Below are 18905 nucleotides of genomic sequence, written 5' to 3'. Positions count from 1 at the left end.
CTCCAGCTTTGTTCTTTTAGAATTATTCTTTTTAGAATTATCTTGGCTATGTGGGTTCTCTTTTGGTTCCATATAAAGTTTAAGGTGGGTTTTCCAGTTCTGTGAAGAGGGTCATAGGTAGCTTGATGGAGATAGTGTTGAGTCTATAAATTACTTTGGGCAGTTTGGCCATTTTCACAACACTGATTCTTCCTAAACATTAGCATGGAATGTTTTTCCATCTGTTTGTGTCCTCTCATTTCCTTGAGCCGTGGTTTGTAGTTCTTCTTGAAAAGGTCCTTTACATCCTATCTTAGTCATATTCCTAGGTTTTTAATTCTCTTTGTAGCAATTGTCAATGGGAGTTTGCTCATGATTTGGCTCTCTTTTTTTTTTTTTTTTTTTTTTGAGATGGAGTTTCGCTCTTGTTACCCAGACTGGAGTGCAATAGTGCGATCTCGGCTCACCGCAACCTCCGCCTCCTGGGTTCAAGCAATTCTCCTGCCTCAGCCTCCTCAGTAGCTGGGATTACAGGCACACACCACCATGCCCAGCTAATTTTTTTGTATTTTTAGTAGAGACGGGGTTTCACCATGTTGACCAGGATGGTCTCGATCTCTCGACCTCGTGATCCACCCGCCTCAGCCTCCCAAAGTGCTGGGATTACAGGCTTGAGCCACCGCGCCCGGCCGATTTGGCTCTCTTTAAGTCTGTTATTGGTGTATAGGAATGCTTGTGATTTTGCACATGGATTTTGTATCCTGAGACCTTGCTGAAATTGCTTATGAGTTTCAGGAGATTTTGGGCTGAGATGATGGGGTCTTCTAAATATACAATCATGTCATCTGCAAATAGAGACAATTTGACTTCCTCCTTTCCTAACTGAATACTCTATTTCTTTTTCTTGCCTGATTGCTCTGGCTAGAACTTCCAATACTATATTGAATAGGAGTGGTGAGAGATGGCATCCTTGTCTAGTGCCAGATTTCAAAGGGAATGCTTCCAGTTTTTGCCCATTCAGTTTGATATTGGCTGTGGGTTTGTTGTGAATAACTTTTATTATTTGAGATACGTTCCATTGATACCTAGTTTGTTGAGAGCTTTTAGCATAAAGGGCTGTTGAATTTTGTCGAAGGCCTTCTCTGTGTCTATTGAGATAATCATGTGGTTTTTGTCTTTGGTTCTGTTTATGTGGTGGGTTATGTTTATAGTCTTGCGTATGTTGAACCAGGCTTGCATCCCCAGGATGAAGCCTACTTGTTCGTGATGGATAAGCTTTTTGATGTGCTGTTGCAATCGATTTGCCAGTATTTTCTTGAAGATTTTTGCATCTCTGCTCATCATGGATATTGGCCTGAAGTTTTCTATTCTTGTTGAGTCTCTGCTGGGTTTTTGTATCAGGATGATATTGGTCTCATAAAAATGAGATTATTTGGGAAGGATTACCTCTTTTTGGATTGTTTGGAATCATTTCAGAAGGAGTGATACCAGCTCCTCTTTCTACGTCTGGTAGAATTCAGCTGTGAACCCATCTGGACCTGCGCTTTTTTTGGTTGGTAGGCTATTAATTGCTGCCTCAACTTCAGCCCTTGTTATTGGTCTATTCAGGGTTTCAACTTCTTCCTGGTTTAGACTCAGGAGGGTACAAGTGTCTAGGAATTTATCCATTTCTTCCAGCTTTACTGGCTTTTGTGCATAGAGTTGTTTGTAGTAATCTCTGATGGTAGTCTGTATTTCTGTGGAATTGGTGGTGATATCCCCTTTATCATTTTTTATTGCATCTATTTGATTCTTCTCTCTTTCCTTTTTTATTAATCTGGCTAGCTGTCTATTCTGTTGATCTTTTCAAAAAAACAGCTCCTGGATTTATTGATTTTTTGAAGGGTTTTTTTGGTGTCTCTATCTCCTTCAGTTCTGCTCTGATCTTAGTTATTTCTAGTCTTCTGCTAGCTTTTGAGTTTTTTGGATCTTGCTCCTCTAGCTCTTTTAATTTTGATGATAGGGTGTCAATTTTAGATCATTCCATACTTCTCATGTGGGCATTTGTTGCTATAAATTTTCCTCTAGACACTGCTTTAAATGTGTCCCAGAGATTCTGGCATGTTATGTCTTCATTCTCATTGGTTTTGAAGACATCTTTATTTCTGCCTTCATTTCATTGTTTATCCAGTCAACATTCGAGAGCCAGTTGTTGAGTTTCCATGAAGTCGTGTGGTTCTGAGTTAGTTTCTTTATTCCTCAGTTATAATTTGATTGCGCTGTAATCTGAGAGACTGTTCGTTATGATTTCCGTTGTTTTGCTTTTGCTGAGGAGTGATTTACTTCCAATTATGTGGTCAATTTTAGAGTAGGTGTGATGTGGTGCTGAGAAGAATGTATATTCTGTGAATTTGGGGTGGAGAGTTCTGTAGATGTCTATTAGGTTTGCTTAGTCCAGATCTGAGTTCACATCCTAGATATCCTTGTTAATTTTCTGTCTCATTGATCTGTCTAATATTGACAGTGGAGTATTAAAGTCTCCCACTATTATTGTGTGGGAGTCTAAGTCTCTTTGTAGTTTGTTAAGAATTTGCTTTATGTATCTGGGTGCTCCTGTTTTGGGTGCATATATATTTAGGATCATTAGCTCTTCTTGTTGCGTTGATCCTTTTACCATTATGTAATGCCCTTCTTTGTCTCTTTTGATCTTTGTTGGTTTACAGTGTATTTTATCAAATACTTGGATTGCAACTCCTGCTTTTTTTGCTGTAAATTTGCTTGGTAAATCTTCCTCCATCCCTTTATTTTGAGCCTCTTTGTGTCGTTGCATGTGAGATGGATTTCCTTGATACAGGACGCTGTGGGTTTTGACTCTTTATCCAATTTGCCAGTCTGTGTCTTTTGATCAGGGCATTTAGCCCATTTACATTTAAGGTTAATATTGTTATGTGTGAATTCGATCCTGCCATTTTGATGCTAGCTGGCTGTTTTGCCCATTAGTTGGCATGGTTTCTTCATCATGTCAATGCTCTTTATCATATGATATGTTTTTGGCATGGCTGGTACTGGATGTTCCTTTCTATGTTCACTGCTTCTTTTAGCAGCGCTTGTAAGGCAGGCCTGGTGGTGATGAAATCTCTCAGCAATTGCTTGTTCATAAGGAGTTTATTTCTCCTTCACTTGTGAAGCTTAGTTTGGCTGGATATGAAATTCTAGGTTGAAAATTCTTTTCTTTAAGAACGCTGAATATTGGCCCCCACTCTCTTCTGGCTTGCAGGGTTTTGGTGGAGAGATCTACCGTGAGTCTGATGGACTTCCTTTTGTGGGTAACCCAACCTTTCTCTCTGGCTGCCCTTAGCATTCTTTCCTTCATTTCAACCCTCATGAATCTGACGATTATGTGCCTTGGGGTTGCTCTTCTTCAGGAATATCTTTGTGGTGTTCTCTGTATTTTCTCGACTTGAATATTGGCCTGCCTTGCTAGGTTGGGGGAGTTCTCCTGGATAATATCCTGAAGAGTGTTTTCCGTCTTAGATTCATGCTCTCCATCACATCAGATACACCTATCAAATGTAGATTAGGTCTTCTCACGTAATCCCATATTTCTTGGAGCCTTTGTTCATTTCTTTTCACTCTTTTTTCTCTATTCTTGCCTTCTCATTTTATTTTATTGAGTTGATCTTCAATCTCTGATATCCTTTCTTCTGCTTGGCCAATTTGGCTACTGAAACATGTGTATTCTTTGCGATATTCTTGTGTTGTGTTTTTCAACTACATCAGGTCATTTATATACTTCTCTAAGCTGTTTATTCTCATTAGCATTTCAGCCAACCTTTTCCCAAGGTTCTTAGTTTCTTTGCATTGGGTTAGAACATGTTCTTTTAGCTCAGAGAAATTTCTTATCATCCACCTTCTGAAGCCTGTTTCTGTCAATTCATCAGACTCATTCTCCATCCAGCTTTGTTCCTTTGCTGGTGAGTAGTTGTGATCCCTTGTAGGAGGAGAGGCATTCTGGTTTTGGGTGTTGTCATTGTTTTTGTGCTGGTTTCTTGCCATCTTTGTGGATTTATTTTCTTGTGGTCTTTGTAGTTGGTGACTTTTGAATGGGGTCTCTGAGTGGATGTCCTTTTTGTTTATGATAAAGTTATTTCATTCTGTTTTTTAGTTTTCCTTCTAACGGTCAGGCCTTTCTGCTGTAGGACTGCTGGAGGTCCACTCCAGACCCTGCTTGCTGGGGGATCACCTGTGGTCGCTTCAGAACAGTAAGGGTTTCTGCCAGTTTCTTCTTCTGTTATCTTCATCCCAGAAGGATACCCACCAGATGTCAGCCTAAGCTCTGCTTTATGAGGTGTCTCTTTGGATATACAGGGGTCAGGGAGCTGCTTGAGGAGGCAGTCTGTCCCTTACAGGAGCTCAAATGCTGAGCTGTGAGCTACGTTGTTCCATTCAGAGCTGCTGGGCAGGTACATTTAAGTGTGCTGCAGTGGAACTCATAACTGCCTTTTCCCTTTTGCCCTTTCTTCGGAAGGTAGGGCTTTATTTATAAATTCCTGATGTGCTGCTGCCATTTTTCAGAGATGCTCTGCACAGCAAGGAGGTAGCCTAGTCACAGTCTGCCAGTAGAGGCATTGCTGAGCTGCTGTGGGCTCTGTCCAGATACTGTGTGAACTTCCTTGTGGTTTTGTTTATAGAGGTATACTTAGAACTGCCTCGGTAATGACGGTCTGCCTTAGTAATGGCAGAGTGCCTCTGTAATGGCGGAGTGCCTCAGTAATGGCTGACTGCCTTGGTAATGGCGGACTGCCTCAGTAATGGCAGACCGCCTCAGTAGTTGTGGACTGCCTCAGTAGTCACTGACTGTCTTGGTAGTCATGGACTGCCTCAGTAATGGTGGACGGCCTTCCCCCCAGAGAGCCGGACTGTTCAGGGTCCAGCTGTGCTTGCTGTGGAACTCTCAGTCCAGATTGTTTCAGATTGCTGGTCTTTGTCGAGGTGGGACCTGTCGAGCCAGATCACCTGGCTCCCTGTTTCAGCCCTCTTTATTTCAGTTGAATGGTGGCTCTGTCTTCCAGGCATTCCAGGCACCAGTTGAAATGGTCACCCAGATTTATGTGAGTTTTTGTGTGGAGACTTGCTGCACTGGCTGAAACAGCTGTGCTAGAAACTCATGGCACTTTTCAGCCTGGGAATCTCCTTAGACACAATTTTCTCAAAATATTATTTTTCAATAGCATCAAAGACACAAAACATGTAGAAATGAATCTGTCAAAACATTGTATAGGACCTCTACAAAGAAATAATAAAACTTTTTTTTTTAGCTCAACATCTCACATTTTATAATAGACTCACATTTATACACAAATTCCATGTTTACAAGTACAAAAGGCAAAGAACCGCAAAGAAGCTTAAGCAACTGCATCATCGACTACATTCAATAGAATACTGTTGTCCCCATTCTGTAGTTGAATCCAGAGGAAATGGTAGATGCCGTGTCACACGTGGACTCCACTATTAGTTTTAGAAGGTGGAGGCTGTGTGTGGTTCAGCAGAGGTCTGGGTTTCTACAGAGCTCAACTGAGACTCCATCATGTTCCAGGCCAGATCAGCCAGAAGAAAGTCGTCCATTGCTGTTTGAGTTTCATTGCTGGTGAAGAACAAGCTCCCCAATGTTTCAAACCCAGAACTCATGGTCTGTGTTTCTGTACTGTTCAACTGAACTTTGCTTTCTAGAGCAGGCATATTTTTAGCAGCAAAGATTCCTTCAGTTTGGGTCTCTGTGTCAGATGAATCAGTACTCATGGAAAAGCTGGAGTGTTTCAGAATACTTCCCAGAGGCAGATGAGGGCTACTGTCTAAGAAGAAGTTTAAGTCTGTCTGTATCTGTGTGTCAAACAGCTCAAGGCCTAAGAAGTTATACTTTCCCCTACACCTGTAGGACTGAGCAGAGGTATCGGCAAGTAGGAAGTCCATTGAGTCTCTATGTCCAGTGACTCCAAGACTGGCTCAGTGTTCATGGTGCTAAGTTCACTCTCTTCAGTTTGAGTCTGGATATTTGAGGCTGAAAAGAACTCTTCAATATCAAAATCAATTCCAGGATTCTGGGCTGGGCCAGATGGAAGCTGCGTGTTAGATCCAGGATTTGTGTCAGACAAAAGACTACGATGATCCAGTGTCTGAGCAGGCAGATTACTTGACAAGATGTTTTCCAGATCACATAATAAATCTATGGTTTGGGTCTGATTATCTGTCATGTTCTGTGAAGGAAGCATACTATTCTGTGCACTGAAGTTTATAATTGGTGCAGATTTCTCAATAACTTGATTTGAAGCCTTAGGGTCATTCTGAGGTAACAAACTATGAGTTACTGTCTCTGCTATTAAACTGTTACTTACAATGTTACCTGTAGCAACATTACATGATGAATGAACACTCTCAAAAATGTCTCCACACATTGCAGCTTGGTCCATCTGTACATGGTCATCCGTTGGATTTTGTATCCCACTGGTTTGAGTTTCTCTGGAGACCCCACCTGACTGGAAACAGGAGTCAATAAATGCATAAGTCTGAGTGGCTGTAGATGAAGTTACCTTAGAGCTGGGCAAAAATATCTGAATGTGAACACTAATGGGAAGAGACACTTGAAAATCAAAAGACAAATCAGTTTGGGAACAAGATGACACAGAGGAATCAGTGCTGGCCCACTGTGCAGAAGGTATAAAGTTGTTTTGTGAGGCATAAGACAGATCCGTCTGCACATTGATGGAAGAAATGCTGCTCTTTTGATATGTGTTCCCTAGTTCTTGTAAAGGAGCAGATGGACTTTTACCCAAGTTCACTCGAATGCCTGTGCTTATGGGCTCAAGAGCAACTGGATGAGCAGTTTTGAAAAGAGGTAGGCTCTCATTAAGAGAGCAAGCCTCTGAATCTAGGCCAAGGATCAGGGTTCCTACTGACAAGGGTAGCAAGTGCACAGCCCCCATGGCAGATCCCTGATCCACACCTACCACCATGGGCTGGGCTGGGGAGTCAGCTGTAGGCACAAAGACAGGCATGAGAGAAAACTGCATCACTGGTAGTTTAACCAAAGCCACTTTTGGCTTTGGCAAAAGCAACTTCTGAGGATATCTTGGTGGTGGTGTAAGAGTCTGCTTTTCAGTCTTAGAGCCACAGGAGTCTTCAAAAGATGGTTCTAGCTTTGTTTCTGAAGCTTCTAGTTCTTGCGTGTCTGGTCTAGGGACTGGCTGATTGTTCAATGATTCAATGGTCTTACTGGATACCTTCCGGTTTTGCAAGCAGTTTCCATTTTCCTTTTACTAGGCAGATCCCTGTGTTCTGCAGGGATCTAGTGGCCAGTTCGGTAGATGTGAGACTGCAGTGCCATTCTACTGGCGTAGGGACAGCCACATGTGCACCGGAAGATCTTGCCACAATCCTCTGCGTGTCTTTTCAAGTCCCATTCTGTACCACATGAATTGCTGCACTTACTACATTTGTGCTTCTTCTTAGCATGCATTTTCATAAAGTGCTGTTTTACGAGAGAAAGCTGAGAAAATGGTCTGTTAGGGCCTCTGGGGCAGCCTTCAGTTGGACAACAGTAGAATTTCGGTACAGTTTTCAAATCTTTTCTTATTGTTGGATTGACTATGCCATCCTGCAGGCAGTGGCTCTTGACCAGGTGCATGTTGAGCGCGAGGCTGTTGGGCAGGATCCTGCTGCACCAGCGCAGGGTGCACAGGATGTTGGTCCGCACTGCCCGGGACAGCTTGCTCACCCACGGCTGGATCAGTTCCCCGGCGGTAGAGTGGGGGCGAGGACTGCTGCATCGCCCCCGCGGGTCGCGGCCGGCTGCCCCTCAGTCGGGGTCCCGGGGGCACCCACAGGCCCGAGGTGGCGTTGGCGGCTCCTCTTGTGGCCGCAAGGACGGCCCGGGTACCCGCCGCCGCCGCCTCCGAGGCCGCCATGGCTCCCGCACGGCCGCCGGACCCAGCCTGCAGCAATAATAAAACTTTTTAAGAGGCTGCTCTGCCTATGGAGTAGCCAATCTTTACTCCTTTACTTTCTTAATGAAAAAGAAGACAAAACAACTTTATGAGAGAAATTAAAATTAAAGAGGACCCAAGTAAGTGAAAAGGTATGTTATGTCCTTTATTTTGCAAAGCTCTCCATTTTTGCCAAATTTATTCATATATTCATTACAATATTGAACAACTCTCAATAGGACTTCTTTTTTAGAACTGGTAAATACTTTCTAAAATGTAATGCAAAGGTCCAAGAGTTAAAAAAACACTTATGAAAAAGAACAAAAAGGTAGGAGGACATTTACTATAACAACACTCATTACAAAGCTATAATATCTAAGGCAGGATGATAGTATTTGCCCACGCACATAGAAAAATAAAATGGAATGGAGGGTTCAGAGGTAGATTTAGAGACACTTGCCTATGGCACAGATGGAGCTACAAAACAGTAGGAAGAACAGAGCTTACAATAAAAGGTACTTGGACAACTGGGTATCCTTATGATAAAAAGTAAATTTGGACATTTACCTCATGCTATTAAAAAAAGAAAAAACAAATGTAGGATCATGGGTCTGCATATTAAAGGCATAATAATAAAGCCTTCAGAAGATTAAAAAGAAAACGGATTCATGACAGTTTTAGTCCATTTTCATGCTGCTGATAAAGACATACCCAAGACTGGGAAGAAAAAGAGGTTTAATTGGACTTACAGTTCCACATGGCTGGGGAGGTCTCAGAATCATGGTGGGAGGTGAAATGTACTTCTTACATGGTGGCAGCAAGAGAAAAATAGGGGGAAGCAAAAGCAGAAACCCCTATAAGCTCATCAGATCTCATGAGACTTATTCACTATCATGAGAATAGCACAGGAAAGACCTGCTCCCATGATTTACTTACTTCCCGCTAGGTCTCCCCTACAACACATGAGAATTCTGAGAGATACAATTTAAGTTGAGATTTCAGTGTGGGTACAGCCACACCATGTCAGTCTGCCCTTGGCCCCTCCCAAATCTCACGTCCTCACATTTTAAAACCAATCATCCATTCCCAACAGTTAGCCCAAAGCCTATGCCTTCCCAACAATTCCCCAAAGTCTCAACTCATTTCAGCATTAACTTAAAAGTTAAAGTCCAAAGTCCCATCTGAGACAAGGCAAGTCCCCTCTGCCTATGAGCCTAGAAAATCAAAAGCAAGTTAGTTACTTCCTAGATAAAATGGGGGTACAGGAATTGGGTAAATGGAGCCATTTCAAATGGGAGAAATTGGCAAAACACAGGGGCTACAGGCCCCACATAAGTACAAAATCTAGCAGGACAGTCAAATCTTAAAGTTCTAAAGTAATCTCCTTTGGCTCCATGTCTCAAATCTGGGTCTGATGCAAGAGGTGGGTTTCCACGGTCTTGGGCAGCTCTACCCCTATGGCTTTGCAGGGTACAGCCTTACTCCAGGCTGCCTTCAGGGGCTGGCATTGAATGTCTGTGGCTTTTCCAGGTGCAAGTTGCAAGCTGTTGGTTGATCTATCCTTCTGGGGTCTGGAGGACAGTGGCCCTCTTCTCACAGTTCCATTAGGCAGTACCCCAGTAGGGACTCTGTGTGGGGGCTCTAACCCCACATTTCCCTTCTGCATTGCCCTAGCAGAGGTTCCCCATGAGGGCCCACCCCTGCAGCAAACTTTTGCCTGGACATCCAGGTGTTTCCATATATCCTCTGAAATCCAAGCAGAGGTTTCCAAACCTTAATTCTTGACTTCTGTGTACTTGCAGGTTAACACCATGGGAAAGTTGCCAGGGCTTGGGGGTTGCACCCTCTGAAGCCATGGCCTGAGCTATACCTTAGCCCCTTTTAGTCATAGCTGGAGTGGCTAGGATGCAGGACACCAAGTCCCTAGCACAGCAACTCTGGGCCCAGCCCACGAAATCATGTTTTCCTCCTACACCTCTGGCCCTGTGATGAGAGAGACTGTTGTGAAGACCTCTGACATGCCCTGGAGACATTTTCCTCCTTGTCTTGGGGTTTAACATTCAGCTCCTTGTTACCAATGCAAATTTCTGTAACTGGCTTAGATTTCTCCTCAGAAAATGGGACTTTCTTTTCTATTGTATTGTCAGGCTGCAACTTTTCCAAACTTTTATGCTCTGTTTCCTTTTTAAAACTGAATGCCTTTAACAGAACCCAAGTAACCTCTTGAATGCTTTGCTGCTTGCAAATTTCTTCTGCCAGATACCCTGAATCATCTCTCTCCAGTTCAAAGTTCCAGATATCTTTAGAGCAGGGGCAAAATGCTGCCAGTCTCTTTGCCAAAATAACAAGAGTCACCTTTACTCCAGTTCCCAAGTTCCTCATCTCCATCAGAGACCACCTCCGCCTGGACCTTATTGTTCATATGACTATCAGCATTTTTGTCAAAGCCATTTAATAAGTCTCTAGGAGGTTCCAGACTTTCCCACATTTTCCTGTCTTCTTCTGAGCCCTCCAGATTGTCCCAACCTCTGCCTGATACCCAATTCCACATTTTTGGGTATCTTTTTGGCAACACCTTACTCTACTGGTATCAATTTACTGTATTAGTCCATTTTCATGCTGCTGATAAAGACATACCCAAGACTGGAAAGAAAAAGAGTTTTAATTGGACTTACAGCTCCACATGGCTGGGGAGGCCTCAGAATCATGGCAGGAGGCAAAAGGCACTTCTTACATGGTGGCAGCAAGAGAAAAATGAAGAGGACACAGAAGTGGAAACCCCTGATAAATCCATCGTATCACGAGAATAGCATGGGAAAGACTAGCTCCATGATTCAGTTACCTCCTACTAGGTCCCTCCCACAACACATGGGAATTCTGAGAGATACAATTCAAGTTGAGATTTGGGTAGGGACACAGCAAAACCGTATCAATGACTTTTGAGTCAGGAAATTATTTCTTACAAAAAATATAAAAGCAACTGACCATAAAAGACAAAGATTGATAAATTAATTACATAAAATTTTAAATGTTTCTTAAGTTAAAGATACTATTAAGAGAATGAAAATGAGTGATACAGGGTTAGAAAACATACCTGAAATACATATAACCCACAAAGAGCTAACATGCAAAATATTTAATGAACAAGCCTGAAATACATATAACCCACAAAGAGCTAATATGCAAAATATTTAATGAACAAACGTTTTCTTTCTTGACAAGAAAAAGTAGAGTAACACAATAGAAAAAAAAAAAGACTTAAGCAATTTCACAAAGAAAAAAATCCCCAAATAGCCATTAAACATGCTGAAAGTCCCTCAACTTAATTAGAAATCAAAGAACTGCAAGATAAAACTACAACAAAATACCACAATACATTTTTAAATTAGTTCAAAAAATACAGTAGAATAATAGAAACATTCACAAGAATATGGAACAACAGGATCTTTTATATGTAGCTGGTACAAGTTCTGGTACAAGCTTTCTGGAAAAAAAAAAACGTGTTCATACCCTGCAGAGATACATATTCTATACTGTTAGGTATGGACCCCAGAGAAGTATGTATACTAGGGAATGCATACAAAAACATTTATAGCAACATTGTTTCTAATAACCATGAAGCACAGATAACCCAAATGTCTACCAGCAGCAAAACAGATCAATAAATTGTGGTACACAATGGCCACACACAACTATCAAATAGTAACATACTATTTGATTCTATTCACAGGAGTTTAAACACAGGCAAAACTAAATTACATTACTCAGGGAGGCATACTCAGTGATAATGCCAAGGAAATGACTGACACACAAGTTTGGTTATAATGTGGGAAGGTTGAGGGGTTGAGATAAGAGTGGAGATACGTCAAGTTTCTGAATAAAGGGTAGAGCAAGGTAGAGGCGGACCTTGGAGACACATGAGATGCAGATATGCAGGTTGAGGTGAGGCACAGAGGAGAGGGAGCTGAAGGATGCCAGCTGGATGAGGAGGGCACAAGCTGGGAGCACAAAGACAAGCTGGGGAAGAAAAGAGGCTGGCGGCAGGGAAGGACCGGGCACAGGCATACCCCAACACTCAGAACAGGTTGTCAGTATATAAACCACATTTCATCCCTTGGTCTCTAATCTAGCTTACTGCAAAAGCTTTCTAATGGATCTGCCAGCTTCTTCACTTGTCCATTTGTCCATTATCAAGCCAACAGTTCGACTGTTTAGCCAGAGCATATCATCCTCTGCTCACTCCAGCCATACTGTTCTAATTATTGTTTCTTGAACACATCAGCATGGTGTTTACACTTGCTGTTCCCTTTGCTTAGAATATACTTTGCCTAGAATTGAGTCTCAGGATTTGACTAAATTGCCATCTTCCTAATAAGGCCTTTTAGATAGTTTCATCTAAATTATCAACACTTCCTTCCTTCCCTATGTTCTACCCTTTTATTTGCTTAACACTTTTCTCCCTACCACTTATTGCTGTCTTGTACTATTTATTATATATTTTGTTTGTTTATCTTGTTAGTCATCTTAACTTCTAATAGAAACAAAGCTCCATGAGGATTGGGATTTTGGAATCTTTCCCATGGTTTGATTCCCCAATATTTGGAAGAAGCTAGTGTACACTCAGCACTCACTAAATATTTGTTGGATGAATGAATCCATCCACCCATCCCATAATGAAAGCAGAACCCTTTCATTTCTTTCAGCCCTTTGGCTCTTTTTTCTCCTTTACCCAGTTCTGCCCACTCAACTTTCTCAGTCTCCCTCTACTCCTTTCTCTCTACCTCCATTACCATCACTCTAGTTCAGACCACATCATCTGTCACCAAGACAATGGCAATAGAAGCCTGACTCCCCACCTCTAGCCCTCTCTCCATAAAATCTATCTCTGCCCCTGGCTAGAGAACTAGGTGTTTGCTCGATCTTGCAGGTCCTTGGGTGCAACATCAAGGAGCAGAGCTGTCTACCTGTGTGATGAGGAGCCACTGAAAGCGTTTATTAGAAGACAGACATGTTTAAAATCAGCCTGGGAGCTGGGCACCATGGCACATGCCTGTAATACCAGCCACTCGGGAGGCTGAGGCAGGAGGATCAGCTATGACACTGATCCTCTTTTACATATATTTTATTTTTTAAAGAGATAAGGTCTCACTATATTGCCCAAGCTTCACTGGAACTTCCGGGCTCAAATGATCCTTCTGCCTCAGCCTCTTGAATGGCTGGTATTACAGACATGTGCCATGGTGCCCAGCTCCCAGGCTGATCTTAAAACATGTCCCTCTTCTAATAAAGGCTTCCAATGGCTCCTTATCACACAGGTAGACAAAAACTCTTGCTCCTTGATGCTGCACACAAGGCCCTGCAAGATTGAGCACACACCTGGTTCTCTAGCCTTTCTCTCATTACACTCTGAGTCACACCTTAAAAATAAGAACCACTGAACTGCTTTTGCATCCTGGAACATTGTTTCTGATCTATGGAAGACTGGCTCATCTCTTCCCAATGTCCAGAGCATCCTCCCACTTCTCATTTTACCAAGCTAACAATCCCATCCTTGAGCAATTTGTTCAAAAGGTTCCTCTTTGGTGTTTATACTGCTGCCTCCCTCCTGTAGGCTATGTGCTGTACTCTGTGCTCCCGTAATTCTTACATATATCTCTCCCATGGTATATACTGTACCCCATAATAACCATATGTTTATGTGTATGCCTTCTCTACTGGAATTTGAGATCCCTGAGGATGAATTACTCATCTCTGAATGCCCAGTGCCTATTGTAATGTTTGGCACAAGGTAGGTGCACAAAAACTATTTGTTGAATGAGTAAATGAATAAATTATACTATGTAAAAGAAAAATAATTTTTGTAATAATCACTAAGTATATTACTAACAAGTAACTTGTGTCACTTTCAGATACCCAGGCATTCAACATATGTCTTTAAAGAAATAGGCACAGAGCCCAGAAGAATCAGGTTTAACATGTCTTTTATGGTATTCTCATGCCCAGAAAGTTAATTCTCTTTATTATAAATGCCTCAGGCACTGAAAGATCACTTATTTCATTTTTTGTTCAACTTAATCCCTTTGCTAGTCTGCCTCTCTCATCCACAAAAAAGAACTTCCAGCAAGCCACTATAACCAAATGAAACATTTATTATAATAAAACCATATTGGAGAAACTCAATATACATTATTTTAGACATTTACAAAATAGGGGTGTCTCAAATAGTTTTCAGTGAAAATACTCTGATGGGAATTCATTTGGTTATAATCAACTTGGCAAGTAATACCAAGCAGGCACTGGGTTGAGAGAATGATATGCTCCACTAGGTGGAAATGTACTTGAATATCACAGATATTAAAACAGAGATTTCCTTCAACAACTAATATATTTAATTCTTCCATTACAACCCAGAGAATTCTATGAAACTAAATGATACATTTAAAAGTATCATCTAACAATTTGCAAACTTTCCATTCTGACCTTGAAATTCTCTTGACAAAAGCTTTCCTGTGCCATTTGGAGCTAAGAGCAAGAAATCAGGACTTGAGTCTTTCTACCCAATTATTCCTTCACTCGTTGCCTGAAGTTTCCCCAATCAAACAATGCCAGGGTAAAGTGCAAACTACAAAAGGCAGCTAGATCTGCCTTCTGAGTTTCTAGTTGGAGAAAAGTATACATAAAAACCAGAATGAGTTCTGGTGTTGTGCAATCTATAGAAATTGCCTCAAATAGACTTGGACGAGTGAATGACATGAGCATATTTTACAATGCAATTTTTAAAAACACCATGAAGAATATCAAAGCCAGATGTAAACTATTTGAAACACAAGTAAATTATCAAAGAACCTTAAGGAGTATACAAGATTCCTCCTATAGCACTTTTTAAATAAAGTCAATTTGTTATAAATGCAGCATATTCAAATGTATAGTAAGTAACATTTAGTACTCATTATGGATTAGGATTGGTGTTAAGCATTACTGATACAAGAATCAATAAAAAGTGTACCCTTCCTTTCATATGTTTAGAGTCCAAAAATAGACATATAAACAAATATGTATATCAGATATAATATAATATGGGAGAGGAGCACTAGGAAGACAGGGGTAGTGGGGGCGGAGGAGGAGCACATTCAAAATATCTATAGCATTATTGTAAAGAGCAGATATCCAGAGAAAGTTGCACTGGTAATACGCCATCATAGGAGCCAACACACCTTACACTTATCTGCACACTAGGTCGCATCATATGCTATTGCTGATATTATGCTATTTTTGATCTATAGAAACAGCAAACTGACACGTTTTAACCTATTTGTTTCTAAAGCAAAGTTTCATTTATTTATTCCATATGTATTTGGCAATCATATGGCAAGTGCAGGTAGGGAGTCTAAAGAGAGGGTAGAGCAGATGGAGACCAAGAGAAGCCAAGACTATGGTCGCCACTTAACCAAATCTTTTCTTCCCCTAAATTTTCCCTGAAAAAATATTATAGACTTAGCTCTCCAGGAAAACTTTGCTGATCAGAGGATCCTGTGGTTGGCCTTGGAGATAATAGGGCAGAGAGAATCTTTGTGAGACTACCTGAAGCAGAGGTAGAGTCTTAGGAAGGTACCCCCAGATTCCTTGCTGGCAACTCACATCCCTGGAGTCTGCTAGTTGTCCCTGTTATTTTATTCTCCCCTTTATTGATAGTAATAATCTCTGAATTTTGGTGGTGCATCAACTACCTAAAATAGACTACATTGCTCAGCTTGCAGCCAGGCATGACAAGTACAAATAAGTTCTGCTTTGTGCAGTTAGTGAGAACAGAATGTGTAACTTCTGGAAAACTAATGAGGGGCATGGATATGGCCTTCTCCCTTCCTTCCTTCCTTTCTACCTTTCTCCCTCCCTCCCTCCCTCCTTGGAAATCCCTCTCCCCAAATCCCCTGGCAAGGACTAACTTATTTTCTATTCCCATAGTTTTGTCTTGTAAGAAGATCATGTAAGTGAAACCATGTGGAATGTAGCCTTTCGTGTCTGACATATTTTGCTTAGCATAATACATTTGAGATTTGTCTATGTTGTTGCTTGTATCAGTAAGGTGTTACTTTTTGTTGCTGAGTAATATTCCATTGTATAGAAGTATCACAGCTTGTTTATCCCTTCCCTGCTTAAAGGCATTTGGATGGCTTCCAGTTTTAGCAATTACAAATAAAGCTATTATAAAGGTTCACTTACAAGCTTTTGTGTCAACATAATTTTCCATTTTAAATGAATAAACACCCATGAGTAGGATTGCTGGATCATGTGTAAGTGTGTGTTTAACAGTATAAAGAACCGCCAAAATCAGCCAGGCATGGGAGGCCAAGGTGGGCAAACTTCTTGTGGTCAAGAGTTATATACCCGTGTGGGCAACATGGTGAAACCCTGCCTCTACTGAAAACAAACATTAGCTGGGCATGGCAACTGGCACCTATAATCCCAGCTATATGGGAGGCTGCTGCACAAGAATTGCTTGCACCCAGGAGGCAGAGGTTGCAGTGAGCTGAGATCTCACCACTGAGACCAAACAAAAACAAAACAAAACAAAAAACTGCCAAAATGTTTCACAAAGTGACCATATTACTTTGCATTTCCTGCCAGCACTGTATGAGAATTCCAGTTGACCATATTTGACATGGTCAGATTTTTTAGACTTTCTGATAGGTAATACTAATATCCCACTGTGGTTTTAATCTGTATTTTTCTACTGATTAGTGGTTTTGAACATCTTTTCTTGTTTTATTTGAAATATATCTTCTTTGGTGAAGTGACTGAATATTCTGCTTTTTTAAAAAATTGGGCTGTTTCTTATTACGTTTTAAGAAATTTTTATAAATTCTGGACACAACTCTTTCATTAGACATGTAATTTGCAAATATTTTCTCCCAGTGGGTGACCTGCCTTTTTATTATCTTAGCAGTGTCTTTCAACAATTTTGAAGACGTCCGACTGACCAATGATATCTTTTGCACTAGATGCGCTAGGGATAGTGCATTTGGTGTTGTAGCTAAGAAATCTTTGCCAAAACCAAGGACATAAAAATTTCCCCAAGTTGTCTTCCCCCATGTTTTGTAGTTTTCAGTTTGACATGTGGGTTTATGATTCATTCTGAGTTCATTTTACATAGGGTAGAAGTATGTATTAAGATTCACTTATTTTTGGATCTGGATTTTCAATGGTTCATACCATTTTCCCATAGGACTAACCTTTCTTCATCAAATTGACTGTGTATCTTTGTTGAAAAGCAACTGACTTGAGATGTGTGGATCTATTTCTGGACTCTATTCTGTTCCACTAGACACACTTAAATTTTTTAATAGTCATATATTTATTTTTAACAGATATTTTAAGAATATTGGCTTTCCAACTCCAAGTTGTAACTTCCCATCCTAAGTACTTGAGATTATGGTGGACAGAAATTTTGTTATATAAAGTCATGGTAAAATGCAAACATCTATACTCCAGACCAAGTATCCTCATTTGCAGAACATCTTGGGAGATGTTGTTATGACTTGCCATGGAAATATAAGGCTCTCATTACAAAGAACATTAAAAAGTATAGCCTCTTTTAAACTTTATAAAATAGACCCCAATGCAGACAGATATGCTTTAAAAACTAAGACATTTTAAGAGTAGGGCTACTTGGAATATCTTGCTTGGAACTAATATGCAGATTTATCAAGTCCTCAAACCCTGGGAATTTCAATTAGTTACCTGCCAAGAACCACAGATAGTGCAATACAGCTGTATAGAGGAAATGCCATCTGCTGCTGTGACCAAAAATCACTCTGGCATTGATGCCTATGGTTCCTCAGAGCTCTCTTTCTTCTGCCAATATTATATCCATGGTTAACCACAGGGAACTTCTCCATAAATGCCCCCAACTGCTGCGACTATAGGGAAGCCAATAATGCAAGGGATTCATCACTAGCACTGATTATGCTAACGATGCATGGCACAATTGACCACACCAAAACACTCATGAACAACTGCCTTAAATTGGCAGAAACTATTGGATCCTTGCCAGTTGTTGTAGTAAACTGGACACCCAAGTTCCTCCAGTTACATTGCTTTTTTCTTCGCTAATCAAGGAAGTATATTGCGTGGAGATCCCTAATGCTCAAAAAGAAGCAACTTATTATATCTCCTGAGGGAACACTCCCTAAATGATGTCAGAAGCACAAATGAAAGTAAATTACCTCTATGGATATTGATAGATCATTATTATATGCATCTCTTTCCCTATACCTTGTCACTTGAGTCATATGACTGATGGATGAGCTTTTTGTGATTACCTCTGTCTCAAAGGTGATCCAACATAGTGTGTGCCTGCAAGATCTGTTTCAGTTTGGACCAGGAGAATGATGAATCATTACTGATTCTGTCTGCTGTTCATGTTTAACCTGTAGCTAACAAGAAGGCCAGTCAAAATAGCATAGCAGGACCCAGACATCCTTTGTGTCACCATTTTTAGTTGCACACAGCAGAATCCACCCTAGATAGTTTAACAGAATGTATTAATTATGGAATTTTAGAAGGCTCACAAAATCTTTGGAGGGGGCAGAGAAGCAAGCTCCAGACTAAGCTTCCAGAAATAACTTCCAGAACCATGTAACAAAGAGCTGCTCTGGTGGAAGCCACTCTGCCTCTGGCACAATTGGGAAGTTGTTGTATCACCAATGACTCAGAACAGGCTGCCTTTGTGTGTGTCCACAGCAGCCAAACGATGGACATGCCATGTCTGTTTCTTTATTTAACTCCCTTTTTCTTTACTTATCTGAATTAGTCTGTTCTCACGCTGCTAAGACATACCTGAGACCGGGTAATATATAAAGGAAACAGGTTTAATTGATTCACAGTTCAGCATGGGTGGGAGGCCTCAGGAAATTTACAGTCATGGTGGAAGGTGAAGCAAACATGTCTTTCTTCACATGGTGGCAGGAG

General features: G+C 41.0%; 1 protein-coding gene and 1 pseudogene across 6 annotated transcripts in view; both read right to left on the bottom strand.

Moving 5' to 3' along the window:
• CCDC148 (coiled-coil domain containing 148) overlaps nt 1–18905 on the bottom strand; it is a 342429-nt gene that overhangs the window by 184968 nt on the left and 138556 nt on the right. The gene's annotated exons all lie outside the window — the stretch shown is intronic.
• Nucleotides 622–7910, bottom strand: LOC104650077 (ATM interactor pseudogene; annotated as a pseudogene).

This window comes from Saimiri boliviensis, chromosome 5 (assembly GCF_048565385.1).
Source record: "Saimiri boliviensis isolate mSaiBol1 chromosome 5, mSaiBol1.pri, whole genome shotgun sequence".
In the NCBI taxonomy this organism is placed as follows: domain Eukaryota; kingdom Metazoa; phylum Chordata; class Mammalia; order Primates; family Cebidae; genus Saimiri; species Saimiri boliviensis.
The sequence above is the reverse complement of the archived record's forward strand: the minus strand, read 5'-3'. Positions and strand labels throughout refer to the sequence as shown.